Source organism: Odontesthes bonariensis, chromosome 8 (genome assembly GCF_027942865.1).
Source record: "Odontesthes bonariensis isolate fOdoBon6 chromosome 8, fOdoBon6.hap1, whole genome shotgun sequence".
NCBI classification, from domain to species: domain Eukaryota; kingdom Metazoa; phylum Chordata; class Actinopteri; order Atheriniformes; family Atherinopsidae; genus Odontesthes; species Odontesthes bonariensis.
In genome coordinates, this window is record NC_134513.1 from 25,478,792 (window position 1) to 25,506,130 (window position 27,339).

The window sequence follows — 27,339 nt, forward strand, 5'->3', positions numbered from 1 at the left end:
ACTAAATCTAAACTCTCAAGAATTTTCGACGACATTGATGACAGGTGTGAGCGTTGATATTCTGCTCCAGCAAATATGACCCATATATTTTGGAATTGCCCTAAGTTAACTGAATTTTGGCCAGCTATATGTAAAATATTAAATGATGCATTTAATACCAAAGTCAAACCGTCAGCAGATCTGTCCATCTTTGGAGTGTTGGTTGATGAGCACAAGCTACCCATTGATAAGATGAACGTGTTTGCCTTTGCTTCTTTGCTTCTTTAGATGCCACTAGCCCTTAGCAAGTTCAATAGAGAGTGGGACAGTTTTTCGTAAAACTGCATTTTCCAAAAGCTTTGAAATGATTGACGGAGTTGGCCAAAAGAGCCTCTGTATACAAAAGCTTGGCACATCCTTCGAGCTGGAATTGAACCAGCGACCTAAGGATAACTGTTGTTGGGCACCTACAGTCCTCCGCTCTACCAACTGAGCCCAAGCCTCTGGCTCCTTCCATAACTCATTTGGTACAGCAGAGAACTGCAGGTGTCCCATGATACGCATCTTAAGCCTCACTACATGCATTCATACAGCATTCATGAAAAGGAGGTGGGCTTTACCCCCTTTGATAGCGGTGCCGGGAGAACGTTAGACTGGCCTTTATTTCCACCAGCAAGGCCATCTTAGACCAGCTGGACCTAGCCCACAGACTGGAATTAAGGCTGATCGTAACTCTCAAGTGAGAATACTGAGATTATTTAGCTTGAGTAACAAATGTTTGTCATGTAAAGCATAATTGAGATTAGCTGGTTTTAAAGTTTATGTCAGTCTGTCTGTCTCTCTTTTCCTTTGTTTTATTCAGATATGCCTGTGACATGCGGGTCATTCGGTTCCTGAGGGAGAGGGCCCTGGGAAACAGCCCTTCTCTTCTGGTGAGGCAGCTGCGGGAGAACCACAGCGAGGAGTGGCTGAAGCGTATTTGCCGGTATCTCGTTGGCTGCTCCGACTTAACGTCCCAGCCAAGCTTGCTCCCTGTGAGGTTTCAGGAGCCACCTGAGCCTGAAACAATCCCCTCCCACAGGTGGATGTTGGCTGTTTATGGCAGGGATATCTTGGGCAGGCTGGACCACGTTAAAGCCAGCATAACGTCCACATATGGCGGCATCTTGAAGATGGACTCCACCAAAAAGGTAACTGTTTTTACATTTTTAATATTAAAAGAATTTAAAATAAACCATTAGTAGTAGTATAGACCTGAAATATGAAAGTAATGCTTCATATATAGATAATCAAGCATCACTCGCTGTCTTTTCTATGTGATTACAGATCACAAAGAAGCTGTCAGGGTTAGCAAAGGGGACAGCTTTGTGGCTGACATCTGTTGGAAATGAGGTGGGCCAGATCCTCATCAGTGTTCTGACAGCTCAAGAGGGTCCTACCCTGGACCGAATGGCAGCTGGCCTCATCCAGAGGTACACTGATGCAGGTGTGGCTCCACCTCAAGTTCTTTATGTGGACTGTGACTGTTGTCGGGAGGGCACTGGGCAGACCAAGCTCAAGCAGCGATTTGGTGGGTGGCCAGACTTGGTCGTGAAGCTGGACATCTACCACTTCATGCGGCGTCTGGCAGCTGGTTGCACGAAGGATGCACATTCACTTTACCCCATTTTCATGGCGTGTAAGTCCCGCTGCATTTTTGAATGGGACAGTGGGGATGTGTCTCTGCTGAGGCGGGCCAAGAGGGAGCAGCTGATCCATGAAGGTGTCCCTGGCATCACCGACACTATGGTGAACCAACGAATCTCCAAGGAGGAATTGGCCCTGCACTGCCGAAGGCGGACAAGAGGAGAGCAGCAGACCACTTTGATGATCGAGCGTCTCCTCAACGAGCTGATGGGAGTAAAGGGTCGAGACCTTCTTGGTGTCCCTCTCTTGGACCAGGAGAGGATGCAGCACATCTGGCAAGTCCAGAAGAGGCATGTGAAGTGCATTCAGGATGAACCCGGACTGCTCCTCTACACACAGACTGGACACCACCACCAAAGAGGGTATTGTCCTGCCCAACTACCGATGTGCAAGGGGGTCCACATCACTGGAGTCATTTCACCTTCACCTGAACAGGTTCATTCCCGGTCAGTATAAATCAGTATTCATCGGAAATATGAAAGGTGACACAATGAATGTCTTTCAAATAGCCAAACACAAAACAATTAACTTAAAGTTATTCATCTCATCCAAAGGAACAAGTGCCAACAGTTTGAATTTCCAACTGTAACTCCTGGAAGGCCTGAACAGGTGGAATCAGGACCGCAGAGTAGCTTCTCTGGCAGGCGAACCTCCGTCCCTCTTGAGCTACTCTGGGGACATGGTGCACTGTGCCAACACCCTCAGTGCTCTGGTGCTTGGAAGACGGCTTATACCATCTTTTCAGCCACCATCTGTCTATACTGGTGAGTTTTGGCTTTAAAGCACTTGTATTCATAAATTCATATATTCATTTTTACTGATTTCCTTCTATTGTGTTCTAACATCTGTCCCAGGTGAACTCCTTGGTGTAGATCACCTGCATAGCCAAACAGGACAGGCCTTGCAGGATGTGGATCCTGACTCTGAGGCAACAGACCAGCTGTTGGAGGATGTGGGCACAGAGGAAGAGTTGTAGGACGAGGGCTTTAGAGACAGCAGTTTGGACCTCAACCTGGATCCTACTATTGAGATGCTGGACCCGTCCGATGGCTCATCACCTGCCACGACCAGTGTAGCTAGCACTCCTGCCACTGTCCAGACTACAGAACTGGTAACCATTCTTAATAATAACAGTACATGTAGTATTATTTGTATAGCACTACTAACTTTGACTGAAAACACATCTCTTTTCCCTGGCCTTCCACTAGCTGAAATGGAGTTCACCTTGGCTTGCTACTTTTATTGTTATTGTTATTTTATTGCTAATTTTATCTTAAATTTTATTTTTATCTGTGATGATGATAAGTCATTCTAATTGCTTTTATTGATGACTCTTGTGATGCAGTTGCTGTTGTGAAGCACTTTGGTCAGCTGAGGCTGTTTTAATGTGCTATATAAATAAATTTTGAATTTGAATTTGAAACTTTCTTTGAATAGCTCAATGAAGAAAAAAATAGAAACAAACAATATAACATGTATACCATCTAAAGAGTAAATCGATTAAAATCATAATCCATAAACAAATCCATAAACATGTTTTGACGTGACATTTTTTTCAGTCTTTCGACTGGATGACCACGGTGCCTTCTGCTCCATCATCCATGATGGCCACTGTCACCGCCCATGGTCCATCTTCTACAATGACCACATTCACCAGCTATGGACCAACCTCAACAATGAGCCGTTACGCCACCTCTGGTCCATCCTCCACAATTACCACCCATGCCGCCTCTGCTCCATCCTCCACAACCACCTCCGCCTCCATCCTTCCTCTCTCGACCACCCTTACTGTCTGTGATGCTGCAGCCATCTCACCCCCAGCAGCGCAACCGGTGCCTGAGCAACCGATGGTAAGACTTTTTGTGACAATTACATTGTGATAGTTGTGTTTTTCGTCTCCCTGTGATATTGTATCTTTTTTTGACATTGATCCATTGTTATATTTTACCAGGCTGTGGATGATCGCAGTGTGCCAGGGATGGACAGAGTGGACAGTCTGGCAGACTACTTGGTGGGGCTACGCATGGAAAGTGGGCAAACGCTGAGCCACCAGCATGCCAGCAATATAATTGCCCTTTGGCAAAACCTACTGCCATATGACCAGCGGAGAGTGGCGTACGCTGCGCGGCACCAGGTACGCCTTACGACAGGGCGCTTCAGGTGCTCAAAACCCAAACCTGAATTCACGCCTGGTGTTGACTGCATGACCCGTTGTGTCCTGGGGTCAACAGGATCCCCCGCCCAGTGGCCAGACAGTTGCCGTCTGGTAGAGTCCATCTTTATTAAACTGTGCGATATTCACAGGAGCCCCAAAAAAATGGGACATCAGGCGGTAACAAGGTGGACCCTAATTCTTAGGGACTACAGCTGGTTCTGGGCAATGGGACTGTTATGGAGAACACAACCCTTCAATTGTTTGAGGTCAATCAAACAACTTTGAACCAGTGGCACAAGTCTGGAGTTCGTCCCAAGGCTTTCCAGCCAAGGCAGCTGTTCCCCGCTGATTCCACTCCCGTACCTGTTGTCCACAACCCCAGTCCTGCATGTCCCACCATGATCCAAACACCTTCACACCTTTCTGCTCCTTCACCGGTCATCCCCAACCCCAGTCCTTCCTCTGGCCCATTTGTTTTTGTGTGTCCAACTCCAGTTCCTGCTGTCCGTCAGATTGCTCCTGCTGGACCCATTCCCTCTCCACCACTTGCTCGTAAGCCCTATGTCCGCACTGTGGAGAAAAACAAGTGTAGTCTGTGCCACCAGCCCCGCAACAAAGATACTGGCCACAGCCAGTATTATGGCCACATTTACTGCCCACAGACAGCTGTTGTGCCACTTGACCAGTGGATGGAGGAGATGAAGAGGAAGAGGGCAGAAAAAAAAAATTTACTCATTCTTTTCATTGACTGTTATTGTGTGTGTGTGTGTGTGTGTGTGTGTGTGTGTGTGTGTGTGTGTGTGTGTGTGTATGTTTGTCAGTGTTTTTGTAAATATAAATGAAAATAACTTTATTTCTACAGCAGTATCCTTTGTTTTTTCCTGGCACACCTATGGAAAACTTTTGTAAACTCACACAAATATGAAATTTACAAGAAAGGGAAATAATGGTATTGCTGATAGATCCAAAGGCTGTGAGAACTGAATCTCAGAAACATTTCTTTGATATAAATGTTAATTATTATAAGCAGTAGTAGTAATAGTAATATAACATTCTTATTTTTATCAATATTCTTGAAATAAAATGTAAAAATTACAATTCAATTCATACAATTAATATTCTTAATTGTATCAATCTTATACAACATTAAAACTACAAGAAAGGGACAGACTTATGTTGCAGACAATGTGTGAGAAGTGATTAACAGAAACGTTTTTTATAATATAAAAAATATAAGCAGTATTAGGTGTGTGGTGGTTTAATACTCTTCTCTGTATTGTTATTATTGCAACAAATTGCATTATTATTCTTACCAATTGTATTTGTATCAGTTTTAAAGCTATATTTATTAGATTTTGCATGAATTGATGCATGTTCCAATAAGGATTCAAACCTGCGATTTTCTCATTTTTCTTTTCTTTTTTTCTCTTCTCCTTCCCCCCTCCTTCCTCTTCTTCCCCCTTCTTCCCGCCCTTATACAGACTATTGTTCCCCAGCTTTGGTGCAGTGCCTTATCCATTAGGCCACTGAGGCGCTTCTGCTGCACCACTCTGCTCTACACCCCTGATGGGACTCGAACCCACAATCCCTGGCTTAGGAGGCCAGTGCCTTATCCACGTGACTATTCAAAATAAAAAACACAACTAAAAGAAATCGGGTAAACGATCCTCTAATCCATTTAACAAAAGTGAAAGATTTCAGTATTTTGACACAATAATTCTTTTTTTTACTTATATCAGAAAAGTGGACTTTGGAGAACACACTAGTCCATCAACCTCTGGGTTATGGGCCCAGAACGCTTCCGCTTCATAAACTATGCTACACACCTCAGATGGGACTTGAACCCACAATCCCTGGCTTAGGAGGCCAGTGCCTTATCCATTAGGCCACTGAGGCTCTTCTGCTTCATCACTCTGCTATACACGTCAGATGGGACTTGTCATGTCTGTGTTTGAAGGATTAGGCCGTGTTGTTAGCAAGTAACCTATTTTAATAACTCCCGCTCTCAACAACATACATGCGTTCATGCAGTCTAGCTCTACTCCGTTATAAATCGTACTGTAAGTTGACTTGGAACAAGTATTGCCACCTAGCGGCTGTAAAAATTGGCTTTGTTCTTAGACATTATAAATGAAATAAGTCTCAGTACTTTTCCATGATGACCTAAAGTGATCCAGGAGTAGGAAGACAAAACAATTGGGAAAGCAAGGGCAGATTCACACACACACATTGTTTTGGGCTGATCCAGAGAATAAGACGAAGCATGTTGAACCTACTCATGTCCAATCATACTCGTTTGAGTGTGAGTCCAACCTATGAGGCTATAAATACAAATGATAACTGGAAGTTGAGGTTCAGTCTGGCTCTGTTCCACTGAGCCCAGCGCTGATATGCTTTGACGTGTGACTACCAATAAACACTTCATTTTCACTTGAATTACTCCGGTCCATTCTTGAGCTTCCAATTAAAGAACCGAATCTAACAGTCTATAACTGTAAATGTAAATAACTCCCCATCATGTTTCCCCTCCTTCTTTATTGTAATCTCAATTATTTGAGAGACTACATCTGTGCAAACAAATTCCAAATTGAGAAGCAAAGAGTGTTGTGTTTTGTGAATAAATGTAAATGATTCTGGCTTTGGTTTTCACAATCACATTCAGTGGATGACACTCACTGTCCTGTTATTCAAGAAGATTCTGTTTTAAAGTATGTTAAGTCCCTCCTTTCTCACTGAAACAGAACCGAACCGAACAGAACAGAACTTTTGACACACACACACACACACACACACACACACAGAGAGAGACAAGTAATGGTGACTATTGACCTATCCTGTGTGACGTCAGCGCAAAAGTAAGCGCCATTTTGGACATGGACTACCAGTAGTCTACCACTGCTAACAACCAAGAACAAGGTGTGTTTGCGTTCGCACGTCATCGAGAGCGAACACAAGTGGACTAAATAAGCTCTCGTCCAAACTGAATAGTAGGATTTCTCACGTGCATAAGTGGAATCGAACATAGTTACAACTTGTTAATGCTAATACTAACTTGTTTCAGTGTGCGACATGCATAACTAGTGGCTCGCGAGCCACACGTTCCCGACCCCTGTAGGCTACTAACACTACAGAAACCGACCCTTCAGTAATACAGTGCTTGGTTCTGGTAGCAGCACATTTATTACAGGGACCATTTCTCAACAGATTAAGCAGTTATTTCAATGACAGTTCATAACATTTTCAGGGTTGCCAACTTTTCCAAAAACCTTGGAGTGAGATTTCAGCGGGTCGGTTCGCGACACGCATCTCAGAAGTTGTTCCACAGTACAGATATATATATATCTGTGTAGATATGATGTAGATACATATATACATTTTATGAATATGCAATAGTGCAGAGTGTGGGGCCTTCCTCTAGAAAATTTTAAATTTCTTAAATGCAATTTCCCCGCGACCCGATCGACGGATTCAGCGGTATAGATAATGGATGGATGGATGGAAATGCAATTTCTTCCATTCTGGTCGATTTTAGGGTGACTAGTTAGACATGGCAAATCCTAAATCCACATCTCATTCATAGCCTACATCCTCAGCTGCCCTTCAAAAGACAATGTTGTTTAACAGAGAGAAATATAATACATTACAAATATCAATATATAAACTCAAATCAGAAATCAAAATATTAATATTATTAATATAAACATTAACATTCTGTAACAATTGCTTACTTACTTACTTAGGCCCATTACTCATGCCTGAGCATAGGCCACCGATGATTGTCCTCCACTGCACTCGTCTCTGGGCCTTCTTCCTTAGGTCTTGCCAGCTGTTGCCTATGCTCCTCATCTCCTCCTCCGTGTCTCTTCTCCAGCTGTTTTTTGGCCTTCCTCGCCTTCGTTTACCCTGTGGATTCCAGGTTAGAGCCTGGTTTGTGATGCTGGATGGTGTCTTCCTAAGGGTGTGCCCTATCCAAGACCATTTTCTTTTGAGGATCTGGCTTCCCACCGGGTTTTGTCCTGCTCTATCCCACAGCTCCAGGTTGCTGATCTTGTCTGACCACTTAATCTTAAAGATCCTTCTCAGACAAGTGTTTATAAATGTTTGTATCCTGTATTGTGTTGCTTTTGTGGTTCTCCATGTCTCGGATCCGTAGAGCAATACTGACTTGACATTGGAGTTGAAGATCCGGAGTTTGGTGGCTATGCGAATCACTCTGGAGGCCCAGACATTCCTAAGCATGATGAAGGCTGCTCTTGCTTTCCCTATCCTGGCTGTTACATCCCTATCCGTGCCCCCCTGCCGGTCAACCACACTTCCCAAGTACACAAAGGACTCTGTCTCCTTCACCTCTTCCCCTCCAATTGTGACTGGTGTGCTGTTTGTGATGTTAATCTTCATGAGTTCAGTCTTCTTTTTGCTGATCTTGAGTCCTGTACTGATTGATGTTCTGTCCAGATGGGCTGTTTTATCTTGCATTTGTTTGTGGTTGTGTGAGAGGAGTGCCAGGTCGTCGGCAAAATCTAAATCCTCCAGCTGTGTCCAAAGTGTCCACTGGATCCCATTTCTCCCTCTAGTAGTAGTCCTCATAATCCAGTCAATAACCAGTATGAAAAGAAATGGCGACAGTAAACATCCCTGACGTACTCCTGTCTTCACATTAAAGCTCTCTGTTAGCTGTCCTGCATGAGCTACTCTGCATTTCATGTCCTTATATGTGTTCTGGATTAGAGATACAAACTTCTCTGGTATCCCGTAGTGCCGCAGCAACTTCCACAAGGTGTCTCTATCTACTGTATGCTATCAAAGGCCTTCTCGTAGTCTATGAAATTGATGTAGAGAGGAGAGTTCAATTCCAGTGACTGTTCTATTATAATGCGTAGGGTGGCAATCTGGTCAGCACAGGACCTGTTCTTCCGGAAACCTGCCTGTTCATCTCGCAGTTTGACATCCACTATATCCCTCATTCTCTCTAGGACAATTCTGTTGAACACTTTCCCTGCTGTTGACAGTAGCATAATCCCTCTGTAGTTGTTACAATTACCAAGATCCCCCTTCTTCGGTAGTTTAACGAGTATGCCCTCCCTCCACTCCAGGGGAACCTGCTCCTCTTCCCAAATCCTATTGAAAAGGCTGTGCAGCATGTTGACTGAGCTCACTATGTCCGCCTTGAGGGCCTCTGCTGGTACTTCATCTGGTCCTGCTGACTTCCCGTTCTTTAAAGACATGATGGCCTTCTTGATCTCTACCTTTGTAGGTTTTCCAGTGTTGATAGGTAGCTCTGTATTTGCAGGTGGTATATCTGGAGGTGCCTCTGGGGCTGGTCTGTTTAATAGCTCATTAAAGTGTTCTGCCCATCTTCTAAGTTGCTGTTCTGTTGTTGTAAGTGGGTTGCCCTCTTTGTCCTTAACTGGTTTCTCTACTTGTTGGAATTTACCTGCTAGCTTTCTTGTCGTCAGGTAGAGCTCTCTCAGGTTTCCCTTCCCTGCAGCTTCCTCTGCCTGCTTGGCTAGGTCCTCAAAGTGGTCTCTTTTGTCCTTTTTGATGCTCTTTTTAACTTCCTTGTCTGCTGCTGTGTAGGCCTCCTGTGCCCTTGCCTTCTGTGCTCTTGTCCGGCTTGTGTTCAATACCTCTTTCTTTTGTTTCCTCCTTTCTAGCTTCTTCATAGTGTGGAAGGTCATCCACTCCTTGTGATGTTGTTTCGTCTTGCCCAAGACCTCCTAACATGTGTCAAGCCAGCCCTTTTTGGCCTGTTGCCACTGGTTCTCAATATCTATATCCTCCTCTTTAAAGAGTTCCTGCAGTGGCTGAAACCTGTTAGAAATGCTGAGTTTGAATGCTGTCTGGATGTCCTTTTCCTTGAGCAGGCCTACATTGAATCTTTTACGTGGATTGGTGTTTGTGGAGTATTTCTTCAGCCTCAGCCGTGCTGACGTCACAACAAGGTGGTGGTCTGATGACACATCTGCCCCCCTCATCACCCTTACATCACTCCACAGTCGTCGGAACTTCCGGTTGATGCACATGTGGTCGATCTGGTTTTCTGTGAAGTGGTCGGGTGATCTCCATGTGGCTTTGTGGATTCGTTTGTGCATAAAGATGCTGCCTCCTATCACTAGTTGATTGAGCGAACACAGATCTGCAAATCTTGTAACAATTGCGACCATCAAAAAATAACCATTCATCAGGGTTGCTGATACATTTTTTTGTTTGCCTTTTCTTGGTGTCTTTTTTTTTTTTTTGCCTTTTTTGTCTCTTTTTTTTGCCTTTAATGTCCATATCCAAAGTGTCTCTCTTCAATTTCCAACTCATACAGTACAGTCCCCTCCAAAAGGCTACCAGGCACACACACACCACCAGACAGACACAGACAGACAGACAGACAGACAGACAGACACACACACACCACCAGTCTGTTTCAGCCAGTCGGACATTTTTTGAGTTGCAGCTAAGCTAAGCTTCAACTTTAGCCTGCCCGGGACCAGGCTAGTTCAGCAGCATAAATTACCATGGTTACTCAGAGGGCGTTCAAATAAGCCACCTTTATGGAACGGAACTCTCGCTAAATTTAGCCAGAAGTAGCGAAATAAGCCAGGCTTTCCGCTAAGCCATCTTCTCGGAATTCCCCCCTCCCTCATGTTAGGCTATTTGAAGGGGGCTATTGAAATTTAGGCCGAAAATGGGTGAGAGTATCAAAGCAATCATCACTTGATAAAAGACCAAGCCCTCCCGTCTGGGAATCGAACCCCGATCTTCCCCGTGACAGGCGGAGATACTGTTGATTATACTAACGAGGAATTTCTGTTTGGCCGATACAGTCGTCAGAGGAAAAGACAACTATCGCCAAGGAGTGAAATAAGATAGGAAAATTGCTATCACAGTCCCTTCACTCAGAAGGAGAGTCTTCCATGAAGCTGCATGCCTCGTCAATGTTCCCCTTCAACACCAACACAACGCAGACCCACATATTCACTGGAATGATGCCTGGGCCCTCCGACAGTATCGTCAGATATTCTTTTTAACAGTCAGGATGGTGGAGTGGTCTAAGGTGCTGCGTTTAGGTTGCAGTCTCCCCTGGAGATGTGGGTTCAAATCCCACTTCTGACAATGCAGACTTTTCCTAGGAAAAGGCAACCCAAGTTTACTCCTTGCTTAGCAATACCATGTCGTATTGCTATTCTGGCACTGCATCATCTAGTTTAAAGATTATTGCGGCCGCTTTACCTCCGAAGAGTTCTTGCTTCCAAATTTTATGCCTACTATTTGTTTTCCTAAAGAGCCCTCTTAAACAACAGCCAAGACACTTGTTGCATGAGAATCTTCTGACCATATATGATTATAAGGTCTTGGTTTGCACTTAACACCATAGTAAATGGGAAAGGGCTTTTGACCGAAGCAACCTAGCCTCTTGTTAGGCTATTTGAAGGGAGCTATATACATTTAGGCCGAAGATGGGTGAGAGTATCAAAACAATCATCACTTGGTTGCAGGCAGCTGAAAAAAAAAATACAGAGCCCTCCCCGTCGGGGAATCAAACCCCTATCTTCCGCGTGACAGGCAGAGATACTGTCCATTATACTAACGAGGAATTTCTGTGAGGGGGACACAGTTGTCACATGAAAAGACATTTTTAGTTAGTTTTTATTGATCTGCTTTTTTGTTTTAATTAATTTTTTTGACAATGTGCACTACTACTAAAGCAGTGTACACGAGAGAAGAACTTTTGGCACTGTCAAGGATTGGACGCGGAATTAAACATCCAATTCCGACCGAGCTTAAAAAGCTCTACCGTGAATGCAGAGCTGGAGCGAAACTAAAGGCAAAGAGGCACAACAGGAGGTGGAGGTACAAACCTTTTCCGCCCTCGGTGATTATGGGAAACGCTAACTCGCTAACAAACAAGTGTGATGAGTTAGAGGCGCTTGTGCGGAACCAACAGCTGTATAAGGAGATCAGTTTGATCTGTCTGTCTGAGTCCTGGCTGAACGACAGCACACCAGACTCATGTGTGGACATACCCGACTTCACAGCCGTACGAGCGGATTGAGACCTGAGTACGAGCGGCGGTAAGCGGAAAGGCGGGGGTGTTATACTGTTCTTTAATCAGAGATGGGTAAACCCCCGCAATGTGACCGTTAAGCAGAGGGTTTGTTGTCCAGACATCGAACTGCTGTCAGTTGGTTTCCGTGCATTCTATGCGCCCAGAGAATTCCCATACACAGTCGTCATCGTTGTTTACATTCCACCGAGGGCGGCACCTGTAACGGCGTGTGACGTCATCCATGACACCGTTGCTAGGATACAGACCCAGCATCCTGAGGCATTCATTGCAATCACAGGGGATTTCAACCACGTCTCTCTAACCTCCTGCCTTACTGGCTTTGTACAGTATGTGGACTGTCCAACACGTGGAGAAAAGACATTAGATCTGTTCTATGCTAACGTGAAGAAGGCTTACAGGCTTGCAGTGTCTCTTCCACCACTGGGTAGATCTGATCACAGCATGGTCTATCGACAACCCACATACAAACCGTGCGTACAAAGACTTCCTGTTACTACCAGATCTTTCAGGAAGTGGTCAACAGAGGCGAGTGATGCATTGAGAGACTGATTTGATGTCACAGACTGGGCTGTACTGCTGGAGGAAGATGAAATGGACATTGACATGGACAGGAGGCTCAGCGCCATCACAGACTACATTAACTTCTGTAGGGACACTGTGATTCCAGTCAGGACTGTAAGGTGCTATCCAAATGACAAACCATGGATCACCAGTGACATCAAAGACCTCCTGAACCAGAAAAAGAGGGTGTTCCAGAATGGGGATAGAGAAAGGCAGAGGAGTGTACAACAGGAGCTTAAAAAGACATTACGTTGAGCTAAGGTGGAGTACAAGAAAAAGGTGGAGAGACAGCTGGAGAACAATAATACCAAGGAGGTGTGGAGGGGCATGAGGACCATCACTGGAAACAGACTAATGAACTCTCAGTCTGTAGAAGGTGATGTGGACAGAGCCAACACTTTCAACCAATATTACAACAGGTTTGACAGTGTGGCTTTTCCCTCCTCTGCTGCTGCTCCCTCCACCCCCACCACTACAGCTGCTTCCTCTATACTGCTTCCACTGCCCTGCTGTACTTCCACCTCAATGGCAACCTGCATCGCCAAGCCTCCTCCTCCGCCTGACTGCACCTCTACCTCTGCTGTCACCAACAAGCTTCTTCTGTCCAGCTGTACCTCCACCTCTGCAGCAACTTCCCCCGCCTGGTCTCCTGAGCCAAGCTACACCTCCACCTGTGTGGCAGCTTCCACCACCAGGCACCCTGAGCCCATCTGCACTTCCACCTCTACGGCAGCTTCCACTGCCAGGCCTTCTGAACCCAGCCACACCTCCATCTGTGCGGCAGCTCCCACCGCCTGGCCTCATCAGCCCAGCTGCAACTCCACCTCTGCGGCAGCTTCCACCACCAGGCATCCAGAGCCCAGCTGCACATCCACCTCTGCGTCAGCTTCCACCGCCTGGCCTCCTCGGTCCAGCTGCTCCTCCACCTCTGCAGCAACTCCCACCACTAGCCCTCCTCTGTCCAGTTGCACCCCGACCCCCAACTCTATGGTTGATAGCAACATCACTCCTGTCGCCATCCCTCCGCTACAACCTCTGTATCTAACTATAGAGGAGGTTGGTGCTGAGCTCAGGAGACTTAAGCCAGGGAGGGCTTCAGGCCCAGATGGAGTCTGTCCAAGGCTTCTGAGGGACTGTGCTGGTCAACTAGCAGTCCCTCTTCAGAGGCTCTTTAATATGAGCATTCAGATGGAAAAAGTCCCGGTGCTGTGGAAAACTTCTTGTCTCATGCCCAAATCAGGGCAACCGGTGGAGCTGAATGACTACAGACCGGTGGCTCTGACATCTCATATCATGAAGACCTTGGAGAGACTTCTTGTTCGTCGCATGAGATTGCAGGTTGCTGAGGCTCTTGACCCCCTCCAGTTTGCCTACCAGAAACACATAGGAGTGGAAGACGCGATTCTGTACATGTTGCATCGGGCATATGCTTATCTGGATGTGCCTGGTTCATATGTGAGAGTCATGTTCTTTGACTTCTCCAGTGCCTTCAACACCATACAGCCTCCCATACTGAAAGACAAGCTGCTCGGTATGGGTGTTGCCCCCTCCCTGACATCATGGATTATAGACTATTTGTCTGCCAGACCACAGTATGTCAGGATGGGGAAATGTGTTTCTGGAACACTGGAATGCAGTACTGGTGCTCCGCAGGGTACTGTTTTGGCTCCTTTTCTTTTCACCCTGTACACATCAGACTTGAGGTACAACTCAGAGTCCTGCCACATTCAGAAGTATTCTGATGATACGGCTGTTGTGGCATGTGTGCGCGGTGGACAGGAGAAGGAGTACAGGGACCTTGTGGAGGCCTTTACTGACTGGAGCAAAAATAACTGTTTGCTCCTGAACACCACCAAAACCAAAGAGCTGGTGGTGGACTTCAGGAGATCTAAAACCCCATACCAGTCAGTCTGCATTGATGGAGGGGAGATAGAGACTGTTCAGACCTGCAAATACCTGGGGGTGGTGCTGGATAATAAACTGGAGTGGTCTGCCAACATAGACGCAGTGTACAGGAGGGGCCAGAGCCGTCTCTTTTTCCTGAGACTGCTCAGGTCCTTCAATGTCTGCGGTGATATGATGAGTATGTTTTATCACACTATCATTGAGAGTGCACTGTTCTATGCTGCTGTCTGCTGGGGGAGTTGCACTACAGACAGAAACTGTAGGCGCCTGGACAAACTGGTGAAAAAGGCTGGTTCTGTTGTAGGCAGAAGGCTGGACCCTCTCGGTGCTGTGGTGGAGAAACGGATGAGGAGGAAGTTAGTTTCTGTGATGGAGAATAATAAACATCCTCTCGACAGCATCCTGACAGGACAGAGGAGCAGCTGCAGTGAGAGGCTCATCTCTCTGCACTGCAGGACTGAGAGGTTCAGAAGGTCCTTCGTTCCCACAGCCATAAGGCTTTATAACAGTGACTGCTGAGTTCTTCTCAAATTGATTGATTAATTTTTATTTATTTGTTTATTTTGCAATTTAGTCATTTATTATTATTTAGTTCGTAGTGGAATTATTATTGTCGTTTTATTGTTGTTAATTCAATCATTGTAAATATTTAAAAAAATGTTGAGCTACTTGACGAATTTGAATTTCCCCCATTGGGGGATAAATAAAGGATTATTCTATTCTATTCTATTCTATTCTATTCTATTCTATTCGCAAGAATGATGCCTGGGCCCGCCAACAGTATCACCAAATTTCCCTTTAAGCGGTCAGAATGGCCGAGCGGCCGAGAGCACTGGGCAGGTTTTGGGAATCCCCAACATTACATCTCCACTGGTATGATTTTCTTAGGATTCATTGCATCAAGGCTTTAAACAGTGCAGAATTAATGGTTTGCCCTCTGAGTCATAGTGTACAAATGTTAGACCTACTGACTGACCACGCATAGCATCTCGCTGTCCTCAGCCATATCCATGACCTGCATTTACAAAACCCCAAAGAGTAACGGCCAAAAACAAACATGAGCCTTGGAAAAGATAGCTTGCCAGCCAGCTGCCAATGTCACAGTGGTAACATCCATTTTTTTTGCATGTGCTGTTTCACTGTTTATTCTGTGACCCTGAAGGGACTCTTTAGTTGTGTGTGACATTAACGTATAAGCTTTATTAAGGACTCTCTGTAGTTCCACATATAAAAATTATTTCTGACCAAGGTCCCCTTTATCTCTGGCAGTAGAAGAAACTGAAGTTCTTCAAAATGTCAGTAACAGGTTAGACTGGGTAAAATGAGCTTTCTTTCTGTCGTCACACATTAAGACTGAAAGGGGCACCTAAAAAGATTTGGGATTCATGTTTGAACCTTATCAGAGGATGAAAGTGGAAGTGGACTTGACATATGGGTTGCCTCCCCAAAGGACCAGCACATGTGTATGATTTCCTGTGAGTTCCATCTTCTTCAAGGCGATGTTTTTTTTAAACTGATTTGTACTTTTGATTGTGAAACTGCCACCAAGAAAGCAGCCATATTGGCAGTGGTGGGATTTGAACCCACGCCTCCACAGAGACTGGAGCCTAAATCCAGCGCCTTAGACCACTCGGCCACACTACCAAAGATATCTTTGAGCCAACTACAAGGGAGCATCACCTTTAAAAGTTGGACTGAACTGAAGGATTGTAATCAACAGTTGTCAGTAGACCCTGTAAGATGAAACTTTTCTAACTCAGAATAACAACTGATGAGTACCAGTTGTAGTCTTGCCACTGTGCAACACCCATAGATATTTCTTGTGCTCTTCATCTAACGCCATGAAATCTTTACAGAAGAGAGCATAGGAAGAGAAGAGTATAAACTGGTGGAACTCAACAAGATGATCGACTAGCAGATAATGGTTTCGATCCATCGACCTCTGGGTTATGGGCCCAGCACGCTTCCGCTGCGCCACTGTGCTTTTGCATCTTAGTCTGTAGACGTAAGACAGGAAATTGTGTTGGATGATACATTTGAGGATTTAAAGCACCTCGGAACAAGCGCTGTGCAACTCAGCTTCCATGTGTCTTGGTTAAGGTTTTGGAAATCTAGGAACCTCCAAGTTACCATCACAACATTAGCAGTCACCGCAGTACTTTCAATGGCGTCTTCAGGCCGTTTTCAGTTCAATCCCTTTACACCACTATGTTAACAGGCCACCCTCATTAGTAGATATACAGAAGTTTAAAATCTGCTACTTCAAATGACTTTGGTCTCTATGGCTAGTAGCCCCAACATTACATCTCCACTGGGATGATTTTCTTAGGATTCATTGCATCAAGGCTTTAAACAGTGCAGAATTAATGGTTTGCCCTCTGAGTCATAGTGGACAAATGTTAGACCTACTGACTGACCACGCATAGCATCTCGCTGTCCTCAGCCATATCCATGACCTGCATTTACAAAACCCCAAAGAGTAACGGCCAGAAACAAACATGAGCCTTGGAAAAGATAGCTTGCCAGCCAGCTGCCAATGTCACAGTGGTAACATCCATTTTTTTTGCATGTGCTGTTTCACTGTTTATTCTGTGACCCTGAAGGGACTCTTTAGTTGTGTGTGACATTAACGTATAAGCTTTATTAAGGACTCTCTGTAGTTCCACATATAAAAAATATTTCTGACCAAGGTCCCCTTTATCTCTGGCAGTAGAAGAAACTGAAGTTCTTCAAAATGTCAGTAACAGGTTAGACTGGGTAAAATGAGCTTTCTTTCTGTCGTCACACATTAAGACTGAAAGGGGCACCTAAAAAGATTTGGGATTCATGTTTGAACCTTATCAGAGGATGAAAGTGGAAGTGGACTTGACAGATGGGTTGCCTCCCCAAAGGACCAGCACATGTGTATGATTTCCTGTGAGTTCCATCTTCTTCATGGCGATGTTTTTTTTAAACTGATTTGTACTTTTGATTGTGAAACTGCCACCAAGAAAGCAGCCATATTGGCAGTGGTGGGATTTGAACGCACGCCTCCACAGAGACTGGAGCCTAAATCCAGCGCCTTAGACCACTCGGCCACACTACCAAAGATATCTTTGAGCCAACTACAAGGGAGCGTCACCTTTAAAAGTTGGACTGAACTGAAGGATTGTAATCAACAGTTGTCAGTAGACCCTGTAAGATGAAACTTTTCTAACTCAGAATAACAACTGATGAGTACCAGTTGTAGTCTTGCCACTGTGCAACACCCATAGATATTTCTTGTGCTCTTCATCTAACGCCATGAAATCTTTACAGAAGAGAGCATAGGAAGAGAAGAGTATAAACTGGTGGAACTCAACAAGATGATCGACTAGCAGAGGATGGTTTCGATCCATCGACCTCTGGGTTATGGGCCCAGCACGCTTCCGCTGCGCCACTCTGCTTTTGCATCTCAGTCTGTAGACGTAAGACAGGAAATTGTGTTGGATGATACATTAGAGGATTTAAAGCACCTCGGAACAAACGCTGTGCAACTCAGCTTCCATGTGTCTTGGTTAAGGTTTTGGAAATCTAGGAACCTCCAAGTTACCATCACAACATTAGCAGTCACCGCAGTACTTTCAATGGCGTCTTCAGGCCGTTTTCAGTTCAATCCCTTTACACCACTATGTTAACAGGCCACCTCATTAGTAGATATACAGAAGTTTAAAATCTGCTACTTCAAATGACTTTGGTCTCTATGGCTAGTAGCCCCAACATTACATCTCCACTGGGATGATTTTCTTAGGATTCATTGCATCAAGGCTTTAAACAGTGCAGAATTAATGGTTTGCCCTCTGAGTCATAGTGTACAAATGTTAGACCTACTGACTGACCACGCATAGCATCTCGCTGTCCTCAGCCATATCCATGACCTGCATTTACAAAACCCCAAAGAGTAACGGCCAAAAACAAACATGAGCCTTGGAAAAGATAGCTTGCTAGCCAGCTGCCAATGTCACAGTGGTAACATCCATTTTTTTTGCATGTGCTGTTTCACTGTTTATTCTGTGACCCTGAAGGGACTCTTTAGTTGTGTGTGACATTAACGTATAAGCTTTATTAAGGACTCTCTGTAGTTCCACATATAAAAATTATTTCTGACCAAGGTCCCTTTTATCTCTGGCAGTAGAAGAAACTGAAGTTCTTCAAAATGTCAGTAACAGGTTAGACTGGGTAAAATGAGCTTTCTTTCTGTCGTCACACATTAAGACTGAAAGGGGCACCTAAAAAGATTTGGGATTCATGTTTGAACCTTATCAGAGGATGAAAGTGGAAGTGGACTTGACATATGGGTTGCCTCCCCAAAGGACCAGCACATGTGTATGATTTCCTGTGAGTTCCATCTTCTTCAAGGCGATGTTTTTTTTAAACTGATTTGTACTTTTGATTGTGAAACTGCCACCAAGAAAGCAGCCATATTGGCAGTGGTGGGATTTGAACCCACGCCTCCACAGAGACTGGAGCCTAAATCCAGCGCCTTAGACCACTCGGCCACACTACCAAAGATATCTTTGAGCCAACTACAAGGGAGCATCACCTTTAAAAGTTGGACTGAACTGAAGGATTGTAATCAACAGTTGTCAGTAGACCCTGTAAGATGAAACTTTTCTAACTCAGAATAACAACTGATGAGTACCAGTTGTAGTCTTGCCACTGTGCAACACCCATAGATATTTCTTGTGCTCTTCATCTAACGCCATGAAATCTTTACAGAAGAGAGCATAGGAAGAGAAGAGTATAAACTGGTGGAACTCAACAAGATGATCGACTAGCAGATAATGGTTTCGATCCATCGACCTCTGGGTTATGGGCCCAGCACGCTTCCGCTGCGCCACTCTGCTTTTGCATCTTAGTCTGTAGACGTAAGACAGGAAATTGTGTTGGATGATACATTTGAGGATTTAAAGCACCTCGGAACAAGCGCTGTGCAACTCAGCTTCCATGTGTCTTGGTTAAGGTTTTGGAAATCTAGGAACCTCCAAGTTACCATCACAACATTAGCAGTCACCGCAGTACTTTCAATGGCGTCTTCAGGCCGTTTTCAGTTCAATCCCTTTACACCACTATGTTAACAGGCCACCCTCATTAGTAGATATACAGAAGTTTAAAATCTGCTACTTCAAATGACTTTGGTCTCTATGGCTAGTAGCCCCAACATTACATCTCCACTGGGATGATTTTCTTAGGATTCATTGCATCAAGGCTTTAAACAGTGCAGAATTAATGGTTTGCCCTCTGAGTCATAGTGTACAAATGTTAGACCTACTGACTGACCACGCATAGCATCTCGCTGTCCTCAGCCATATCCATGACCTGCATTTACAAAACCCCAAAGAGTAACGGCCAGAAACAAACATGAGCCTTGGAAAAGATAGCTTGCCAGCCAGCTGCCAATGTCACAGTGGTAACATCCATTTTTTTTGCATGTGCTGTTTCACTGTTTATTCTGTGACCCTGAAGGGACTCTTTAGTTGTGTGTGACATTAACGTATAAGCTTTATTAAGGACTCTCTGTAGTTCCACATATAAAAAATATTTCTGACCAAGGTCCCCTTTATCTCTGGCAGTAGAAGAAACTGAAGTTCTTCAAAATGTCAGTAACAGGTTAGACTGGGTAAAATGAGCTTTCTTTCTGTCGTCACACATTAAGACTGAAAGGGGCACCTAAAAAGATTTGGGATTCATGTTTGAACCTTATCAGAGGATGAAAGTGGAAGTGGACTTGACAGATGGGTTGCCTCCCCAAAGGACCAGCACATGTGTATGATTTCCTGTGAGTTCCATCTTCTTCATGGCGATGTTTTTTTTAAACTGATTTGTACTTTTGATTGTGAAACTGCCACCAAGAAAGCAGCCATATTGGCAGTGGTGGGATTTGAACGCACGCCTCCACAGAGACTGGAGCCTAAATCCAGCGCCTTAGACCACTCGGCCACACTACCAAAGATATCTTTGAGCCAACTACAAGGGAGCGTCACCTTTAAAAGTTGGACTGAACTGAAGGATTGTAATCAACAGTTGTCAGTAGACCCTGTAAGATGAAACTTTTCTAACTCAGAATAACAACTGATGAGTACCAGTTGTAGTCTTGCCACTGTGCAACACCCATAGATATTTCTTGTGCTCTTCATCTAACGCCATGAAATCTTTACAGAAGAGAGCATAGGAAGAGAAGAGTATAAACTGGTGGAACTCAACAAGATGATCGACTAGCAGAGGATGGTTTCGATCCATCGACCTCTGGGTTATGGGCCCAGCACGCTTCCGCTGCGCCACTCTGCTTTTGCATCTCAGTCTGTAGACGTAAGACAGGAAATTGTGTTGGATGATACATTAGAGGATTTAAAGCACCTCGGAACAAACGCTGTGCAACTCAGCTTCCATGTGTCTTGGTTAAGGTTTTGGAAATCTAGGAACCTCCAAGTTACCATCACAACATTAGCAGTCACCGCAGTACTTTCAATGGCGTCTTCAGGCCGTTTTCAGTTCAATCCCTTTACACCACTATGTTAACAGGCCACCTCATTAGTAGATATACAGAAGTTTAAAATCTGCTACTTCAAATGACTTTGGTCTCTATGGCTAGTAGCCCCAACATTACATCTCCACTGGGATGATTTTCTTAGGATTCATTGCATCAAGGCTTTGAACAGTGCAGAATTAATGGTTTGCCCTCTGAGTCATAGTGTACAAATGTTAGACCTACTGACTGACCACGCATAGCATCTCGCTGTCCTCAGCCATATCCATGACCTGCATTTACAAAACCCCAAAGAGTAACGGCCAAAAACAAACATGAGCCTTGGAAAAGATAGCTTGCCAGCCAGCTGCCAATGTCACAGTGGTAACATCCATTTTTTTTGCATGTGCTGTTTCACTGTTTATTCTGTGACCCTGAAGGGACTCTTTAGTTGTGTGTGACATTAACGTATAAGCTTTATTAAGGACTCTCTGTAGTTCCACATATAAAAAATATTTCTGACCAAGGTCCCCTTTATCTCTGGCAGTAGAAGAAACTGAAGTTCTTCAAAATGTCAGTAACAGGTTAGACTGGGTAAAATGAGCTTTCTTTCTGTCGTCACACATTAAGACTGAAAGGGGCACCTAAAAAGATTTGGGATTCATGTTTGAACCTTATCAGAGGATGAAAGTGGAAGTGGACTTGACATATGGGTTGCCTCCCCAAAGGACCAGCACATGTGTATGATTTCCTGTGAGTTCCATCTTCTTCAAGGCGATGTTTTTTTTAAACTGATTTGTACTTTTGATTGTGAAACTGCCACCAAGAAAGCAGCCATATTGGCAGTGGTGGGATTTGAACCCACGCCTCCACAGAGACTGGAGCCTAAATCCAGCGCCTTAGACCACTCGGCCACACTACCAAAGATATCTTTGAGCCAACTACAAGGGAGCGTCACCTTTAAAAGTTGGACTGAACTGAAGGATTGTAATCAACAGTTGTCAGTAGACCCTGTAAGATGAAACTTTTCTAACTCAGAATAACAACTGATGAGTACCAGTTGTAGTCTTGCCACTGTGCAACACCCATAGATATTTCTTGTGCTCTTCATCTAACGCCATGAAATCTTTACAGAAGAGAGCATAGGAAGAGAAGAGTATAAACTGGTGGAACTCAACAAGATGATCGACTAGCAGAGGATGGTTTCGATCCATCGACCTCTGGGTTATGGGCCCAGCACGCTTCCGCTGCGCCACTCTGCTTTTGCATCTCAGTCTGTAGACGTAAGACAGAAAATTGTGTTGGATGATACATTTGAGGATTTAAAGCACCTCGGAACAAGCGCTGTGCAACTCAGCTTCCATGTGTCTTGGTTAAGGTTTTGGAAATCTAGGAACCTCCAAGTTACCATCACAACATTAGCAGTCACCGCAGTACTTTCAATGGCGTCTTCAGGCCGTTTTCAGTTCAATCCCTTTACACCACTATGTTAACAGGCCACCCTCATTAGTAGATATACAGAAGTTTAAAATCTGCTACTTCAAATGACTTTGGTCTCTATGGCTAGTATCCCCAACATTACATCTCCACTGGGATGATTTTCTTAGGATTCATTGCATCAAGGCTTTAAACAGTGCAGAATTAATGGTTTGCCCTCTGAGTCATAGTGTACAAATGTTAGACCTACTGACTGACCACGCATAGCATCTCGCTGTCCTCAGCCATATCCATGACCTGCATTTACAAAACCCCAAAGAGTAACGGCCAGAAACAAACATGAGCCTTGGAAAAGATAGCTTGCCAGCCAGCTGCCAATGTCACAGTGGTAACATCCATTTTTTTTGCATGTGCTGTTTCACTGTTTATTCTGTGACCCTGAAGGGACTCTTTAGTTGTGTGTGACATTAACGTATAAGCTTTATTAAGGACTCTCTGTAGTTCCACATATAAAAAATATTTCTGACCAAGGTCCCCTTTATCTCTGGCAGTAGAAGAAACTGAAGTTCTTCAAAATGTCAGTAACAGGTTAGACTGGGTAAAATGAGCTTTCTTTCTGTCGTCACACATTAAGACTGAAAGGGGCACCTAAAAAGATTTGGGATTCATGTTTGAACCTTATCAGAGGATGAAAGTGGAAGTGGACTTGACATATGGGTTGCCTCCCCAAAGGACCAGCACATGTGTATGATTTCCTGTGAGTTCCATCTTCTTCAAGGCGATGTTTTTTTTAAACTGATTTGTACTTTTGATTGTGAAACTGCCACCAAGAAAGCAGCCATATTGGCAGTGGTGGGATTTGAACCCACGCCTCCACAGAGACTGGAGCCTAAATCCAGCGCCTTAGACCACTCGGCCACACTACCAAAGATATCTTTGAGCCAACTACAAGGGAGCGTCACCTTTAAAAGTTGGACTGAACTGAAGGATTGTAATCAACAGTTGTCAGTAGACCCTGTAAGATGAAACTTTTCTAACTCAGAATAACAACTGATGAGTACCAGTTGTAGTCTTGCCACTGTGCAACACCCATAGATATTTCTTGTGCTCTTCATCTAACGCCATGAAATCTTTACAGAAGAGAGCATAGGAAGAGAAGAGTATAAACTGGTGGAACTCAACAAGATGATCGACTAGCAGAGGATGGTTTCGATCCATCGACCTCTGGGTTATGGGCCCAGCACGCTTCCGCTGCGCCACTCTGCTTTTGCATCTCAGTCTGTAGATGTAAGACAGGAAATTGTGTTGGATTATACATTTGAGGATTTAAAGCACCTCGGAACAAGCGCTGTGCAACTCAGCTTCCATGTGTCTTGGTTAAGGTTTTGGAAATCTAGGAACCTCCAAGTTACCATCACAACATTAGCAGTCACCGCAGTACTTTCAATGGCGTCTTCAGGCCGTTTTCAGTTCAATCCCTTTACACCACTATGTTAACAGGCCACCCTCATTAGTAGATATACAGAAGTTTAAAATCTGCTACTTCAAATGACTTTGGTCTCTATGGCTAGTAGCCCCAACATTACATCTCCACTGGGATGATTTTCTTAGGATTCATTGCATCAAGGCTTTAAACAGTGCAGAATTAATGGTTTGCCCTCTGAGTCATAGTGTACAAATGTTAGACCTACTGACTGACCATGCATAGCATCTCGCTGTCCTCAGCCATATCCATGACCTGCATTTACAAAACCCCAAAGAGTAACGGCCAGAAACAAACATGAGCCTTGGAAAAGATAGCTTGCCAGCCAGCTGCCAATGTCACAGTGGTAACATCCATTTTTTTTGCATGTGCTGTTTCACTGTTTATTCTGTGACCCTGAAGGGACTCTTTAGTTGTGTGTGACATTAACGTATAAGCTTTATTAAGGACTCTCTGTAGTTCCACATATAAAAATTATTTCTGACCAAGGTCCCCTTTATCTCTGGCAGTAGAAGAAACTGAAGTTCTTCAAAATGTCAGTAACAGGTTAGACTGGGTAAAATGAGCTTTCTTTCTGTCGTCACACATTAAGACTGAAAGGGGCACCTAAAAAGATTTGGGATTCATGTTTGAACCTTATCAGAGGATGAAAGTGGAAGTGGACTTGACATATGGGTTGCCTCCCCAAAGGACCAGCACATGTGTATGATTTCCTGTGAGTTCCATCTTCTTCATGGCGATGTTTTTTTTAAACTGATTTGTACTTTTGATTGTGAAACTGCCACCAAGAAAGCAGCCATATTGGCAGTGGTGGGATTTGAACCCACGCCTCCACAGAGACTGGAGCCTAAATCCAGCGCCTTAGACCACTCGGCCACACTACCAAAGATATCTTTGAGCCAACTACAAGGGAGCGTCACCTTTAAAAGTTGGACTGAACTGAAGGATTGTAATCAACAGTTGTCAGTAGACCCTGTAAGATGAAACTTTTCTAACTCAGAATAACAACTGATGAGTACCAGTTGTAGTCTTGCCACTGTGCAACACCCATAGATATTTCTTGTGCTCTTCATCTAACGCCATGAAATCTTTACAGAAGAGAGCATAGGAAGAGAAGAGTATAAACTGGTGGAACTCAACAAGATGATCGACTAGCAGAGGATGGTTTCGATCCATCGACCTCTGGGTTATGGGCCCAGCACGCTTCCGCTGCGCCACTCTGCTTTTGCATCTCAGTCTGTAGATGTAAGACAGGAAATTGTGTTGGATTATACATTTGAGGATTTAAAGCACCTCGGAACAAGCGCTGTGCAACTCAGCTTCCATGTGTCTTGGTTAAGGTTTTGGAAATCTAGGAACCTCCAAGTTACCATCACAACATTAGCAGTCACCGCAGTACTTTCAATGGCGTCTTCATAATGGCGTCTTCAGGCCGTTTTCAGTTCAATCCCTTTACACCACTATGTTAACAGGCCACCCTTCATTAGTAGATATACAGAAGTTTAAAATCTGCTACTTCAAATGACTTTGGTCTCTATGGCTAGTAGCCCCAACATTACATCTCACTGGGATGATTTCTTAGGATTCATTGCATCAAGGCTTTAAACATGAAGAATTAAATGGTTTGCCCTCTGAGTCATAGTGTACAAATGTTAGACCTACTGACTGACACGCATAGCATCTCGCTGTCCTCAGCCATATCCATGACCTGCATTTACGAAACCCCAAAGAGTAACGGCCAGAAACAAACATGAGCCTTGGAAAAGATAGCTTGCCAGCCAGCTGCCAATGTCACAGTGGTAACATCCATTTTTTTTGCATGTGCTGTTTCACTGTTTATTCTGTGACCCTGAAGGGACTCTTTAGTTGTGTGTGACATTAACGTATAAGCTTTATAAGGACTCTCTGTAGTTCCACATATAAAAAATATTTCTGACCAAGGTCCCCTTTATCTCTGGCAGTAGAAGAAACTGAAGTTCTCAAAATGTCAGTTACAGGTTAGACTGGGTAAAATGAGCTTTCTTTCTGTCGTCACACATTAAGACTGAAAGGGGCACCTAAAAAGATTTGGGATTCATGTTGAACCTTATCAGAGGATGGAAGTGGAAGTGGACTTGACAGATGGGTTGCCTCCCCAAAGGACCAGCACATGTGTATGATTTCCTGTGAGTTCCATCTTCTTCATGGCGATGTTTTTTTTAAACTGATTTGTACTTTTGATTGTGAAACTGCCACCAGGAAGCAGCCATATTGGCAGTGGTGGGATTTGAACGCACGCCTCCACAGAGACTGGAGCCTAAATCCAGCGCCTTAGACCACTCTGCCACACTACCAAAGATATCTTTGAGCCAACTACAAGGGAGCGTCACCTTAAAAGTTGGACTGAACTGAAGGATTGTAATCAACAGTTGTCAGTAGACCCTGTAAGATGAAACTTTTCTAACTCAGAATAACAACTGATGAGTACCAGTTGTAGTCTTGCCACTGTGCAACACCCATAGATATTTCTTGTGCTCTTCATCTAACGCCATGAAATCTTTACAGAAGAGAGCATAGGAAGAGAAGAGTATAAACTGGTGGAACTCAGACAAGATGATCGACTAGCAGAGGATGGTTTCGATCCATCGACCTCTGGTTATGGGCCCAGCACGCTTCCGCTGCGCCACTCTGCTTTTGCATCTCAGTCTGTAGATGTAAGACAGGAAATTGTGTTGGATTATACATTTGAGGATTTAAAGCACCTCGGACAAGCGCTGTGCAACTCAGCTTCATGTGTCTTGGTTAAGGTTTTGGAAATCTAGGAACCTCCAAGTTACCATCACAACATTAGCAGTCACCGCAGTACTTTCAATGGCGTCTTCAGCCGTTTTCAGTTCAATCCCTTTACACCACTATGTTAACAGGCCACCCTCATTAGAGATATACAGAAGTTTAAAATCTGCTACTTCAAATGACTTTGGTCTCTATGGCTAGTAGCCCCAACATTACATCTCCACTGGATGATTTTCTTAGGATTCATTGCATCAAGGCTTTAAACAGTGCAGAATTAATGGTTTGCCCTCTGAGTCATAGTGTACAAATGTTAGACTACTGACTGACCATGCATAGCATCTCGCTGTCCTCAGCCATATCCATGACCTGCATTTACAAAACCCCAAGAGTAACGGCCAGAAACAAACATGAGCCTTGGAAAAGATAGCTTGCCAGCCAGCTGCCAATGTCACAGTGGTAACATCCATTTTTTTTGCATGTGCTGTTTCACTGTTTATTCTGTGACCCTGAAGGGACTCTTTAGTTGTGTGTGACATTAACGTATAAGCTTTATTAAGGACTCTCTGTAGTTCCACATATAAAAAATATTTCTGACCAAGGTCCCCTTTATCTCTGGCAGTAGAAGAAACTGAAGTTCTTCAAAATGTCAGTAACAGGTTAGACTGGGTAAAATGAGCTTTCTTTCTGTCGTCACACATTAAGACTGAAAGGGGCACCTAAAAAGATTTGGGATTCATGTTTGAACCTTATCAGAGGATGAAAGTGGAAGTGGACTTGACAGATGGGTTGCCTCCCCAAAGGACCAGCATATGTGTATG

General features: G+C 44.2%; 14 non-coding genes and 1 pseudogene across 14 annotated transcripts; all 15 read right to left on the reverse strand.

Moving 5' to 3' along the window:
• Positions 1–5,643: 5,643 nt before the first annotated feature.
• trnar-ccu (transfer RNA arginine (anticodon CCU)) lies at positions 5,644–5,716 on the reverse strand. Its single transcript has one exon. It is a non-coding gene; the product is annotated as a tRNA-Arg (tRNA).
• Positions 5,717–7,552: 1,836 nt separating this feature from the next.
• On the reverse strand, positions 7,553–10,002 carry LOC142385693 (uncharacterized; annotated as a pseudogene).
• Positions 10,003–15,907: 5,905 nt separating this feature from the next.
• trnal-uag (transfer RNA leucine (anticodon UAG)) lies at positions 15,908–15,989 on the reverse strand. The gene has a single exon. It is a non-coding gene; the product is annotated as a tRNA-Leu (tRNA).
• Positions 15,990–17,348: 1,359 nt separating this feature from the next.
• On the reverse strand, positions 17,349–17,430 carry trnal-uag (transfer RNA leucine (anticodon UAG)). The gene has a single exon. It is a non-coding gene; the product is annotated as a tRNA-Leu (tRNA).
• Positions 17,431–17,698: 268 nt separating this feature from the next.
• Positions 17,699–17,770, reverse strand: trnam-cau (transfer RNA methionine (anticodon CAU)). The gene has a single exon. It is a non-coding gene; the product is annotated as a tRNA-Met (tRNA).
• Positions 17,771–18,788: 1,018 nt separating this feature from the next.
• On the reverse strand, positions 18,789–18,870 carry trnal-uag (transfer RNA leucine (anticodon UAG)). The gene has a single exon. It is a non-coding gene; the product is annotated as a tRNA-Leu (tRNA).
• Positions 18,871–20,229: 1,359 nt separating this feature from the next.
• Positions 20,230–20,311, reverse strand: trnal-uag (transfer RNA leucine (anticodon UAG)). The gene has a single exon. It is a non-coding gene; the product is annotated as a tRNA-Leu (tRNA).
• Positions 20,312–20,579: 268 nt separating this feature from the next.
• Positions 20,580–20,651, reverse strand: trnam-cau (transfer RNA methionine (anticodon CAU)). The gene has a single exon. It is a non-coding gene; the product is annotated as a tRNA-Met (tRNA).
• Positions 20,652–21,669: 1,018 nt separating this feature from the next.
• Positions 21,670–21,751, reverse strand: trnal-uag (transfer RNA leucine (anticodon UAG)). Its single transcript has one exon. It is a non-coding gene; the product is annotated as a tRNA-Leu (tRNA).
• A 268-nt stretch (positions 21,752–22,019) lies between these two features.
• Positions 22,020–22,091, reverse strand: trnam-cau (transfer RNA methionine (anticodon CAU)). Its single transcript has one exon. It is a non-coding gene; the product is annotated as a tRNA-Met (tRNA).
• A 1,019-nt stretch (positions 22,092–23,110) lies between these two features.
• trnal-uag (transfer RNA leucine (anticodon UAG)) lies at positions 23,111–23,192 on the reverse strand. The gene has a single exon. It is a non-coding gene; the product is annotated as a tRNA-Leu (tRNA).
• Positions 23,193–23,460: 268 nt separating this feature from the next.
• trnam-cau (transfer RNA methionine (anticodon CAU)) lies at positions 23,461–23,532 on the reverse strand. Its single transcript has one exon. It is a non-coding gene; the product is annotated as a tRNA-Met (tRNA).
• Positions 23,533–24,551: 1,019 nt separating this feature from the next.
• Positions 24,552–24,633, reverse strand: trnal-uag (transfer RNA leucine (anticodon UAG)). The gene has a single exon. It is a non-coding gene; the product is annotated as a tRNA-Leu (tRNA).
• Positions 24,634–24,901: 268 nt separating this feature from the next.
• trnam-cau (transfer RNA methionine (anticodon CAU)) lies at positions 24,902–24,973 on the reverse strand. Its single transcript has one exon. It is a non-coding gene; the product is annotated as a tRNA-Met (tRNA).
• A 1,027-nt stretch (positions 24,974–26,000) lies between these two features.
• trnal-uag (transfer RNA leucine (anticodon UAG)) lies at positions 26,001–26,082 on the reverse strand. The gene has a single exon. It is a non-coding gene; the product is annotated as a tRNA-Leu (tRNA).
• Positions 26,083–27,339: the final 1,257 nt, after the last annotated feature.